The following is a 2,084-nucleotide window of genomic DNA, read 5'->3' on the forward strand; positions in this document are numbered from 1 at the left end:
CTAACCTAACCTAACCTAACCTAACCAAACCTAACCAGGTCAAACTTGCGCCATGCCACCTTTTCGTACTTTCCCTTCCTTAATAAACCAATCTAACATGATAAAACATAATACAATCCAACCCAAGTCAATCCAGCGCAATCTAACCCAACCCAACCCAATCCAACCCCACCCAACCCAACCCAACCCAACCTACCCAAATCTACAATAGAGAATGATAATCCCCTGAGCACATTTCTTCTTCCATTTTAGCCATCTGCTTCTGCTAACTTTTCGACAAAAAAGTCGTTGTTGTATAAGTTACGCCATGTCTTCCTACACGTACCTACCTATTATGTGGTAGAGGAAACCCGGTGTCATCCTTTTGGTCGTAAAGAAACAATTGATGTCTGGCTGACATGCCACCGTTCGTCATTTGCGATACAATCGACGAACTCGGGGCGTTTACATAATACTAATGCGAAATACGCGAGCCAAAACCTCTCGCATATTAAATTTATGCAAGCAGCAAGTTTAAGAATGGCAATACACGTTTTCATATTCACTTATTTACAAAACATGCACCGCTACGTCTATTGGTTGCATCGGACACGTTTCGGCATTTAACAGTAATCACGCGTGCCCAAATTTGTGCAATTTACTGTGGTCACTTTTTGATCATTCGTAAGCATTTTGTACAGGAATGATGAGCCAAAAATAAAAAATACAGTAGAATCTCGTATTACACTCTAAACTTTCGTAATCAAAAAAGCGCTCGTGAAATCTCGACCACTTAAACAATTATTTTGAAACATCCAGTGGGTGAAAAATACGTAAAAATGTATGCAGAATCTCATGATGCCCTCGGATTTTTAGTGCGTCATGAAATAAAGCACATAATAGTAGCATTTCGCAAAAAATGACATAAAAATCGTAAAACGAAAAAGCGCTCGTGAAATTTCGACCACTTAAACAATTATTTTGAAACATCCAGTGGGTGAAAAATACGTAAAAATGTATGCAGAATCTCATGATGCCCTCGGATTTTTAGTGCGTCATGAAATAAAGCACATAATAGTAGCATTTCGCAAAAAATGACATAAAAATCGTAAAACGAAAAAGCGCTCGTGAAATTTCGACCACTTAAACAATTATTTTGAAACATCCAGTGGGTGAAAAATACGTAAAAATGTATGCAGAATCTCATGATGCCCTCGGATTTTTAGTGCGTCATGAAATAAAGCACATAATAGTAGCATTTCGCAAAAAATGACATAAAAATCGTAAAACGAAAAAACGCTCCTGAAATTTCGACCACTTAAACAATTACTTTGAAACATCCAGTGGGTGAAAAATACGTAAAAATATATGCAGAATCTCATGATGCCCTCGGATTTTTAGTGCGTCATGAAATAAAGCACATAATAGTAGCATTTCGCAAAAAATGACATAAAAATCGTAAAACGAAAAAGCGCTCGTGAAATTTCGACCACTTAAACAATTATTTTGAAACATCCAGTGGGTGAAAAATACGTAAAAATGTATGCAGAATCTCATGATGCCCTCGGATTTTTAGTGCGTCATGAAATAAAGCACATAATAGTAGCATTTCGCAAAAAATGACATAAAAATCGTAAAACGAAAAAGCGCTCGTGAAATTTCGACCACTTAAACAATTATTTTGAAACATCCAGTGGGTGAAAAATACGTAAAAATGTATGCAGAATCTCATGATGCCCTCGGATTTTTAGTGCGTCATGAAATAAAGCACATAATAGTAGCATTTCGCAAAAAATGACATAAAAATCGTAAAACGAAAAAACGCTCCTGAAATTTCGACCACTTAAACAATTACTTTGAAACATCCAGTGGGTGAAAAATACGTAAAAATATATGCAGAATCTCATGATGCCCTCGGATTTTTAGTGCGTCATGAAATAAAGCACATAATAGTAGCATTTCGCAAAAAATGACATAAAAATCGTAAAACGAAAAAGCGCTCGTGAAATTTCGACCACTTAAACAATTATTTTGAAACATCCAGTGGGTGAAAAATACGTAAAAATGTATGCAGAATCTCATGATGCCCTCGGATTTTTAGTGCG

This window comes from Agrilus planipennis, unplaced genomic scaffold (assembly GCF_000699045.2).
Source record: "Agrilus planipennis isolate EAB-ADULT unplaced genomic scaffold, Apla_2.0 scaffold54, whole genome shotgun sequence".
Taxonomy (NCBI): Eukaryota; Metazoa; Arthropoda; class Insecta; order Coleoptera; family Buprestidae; genus Agrilus; species Agrilus planipennis.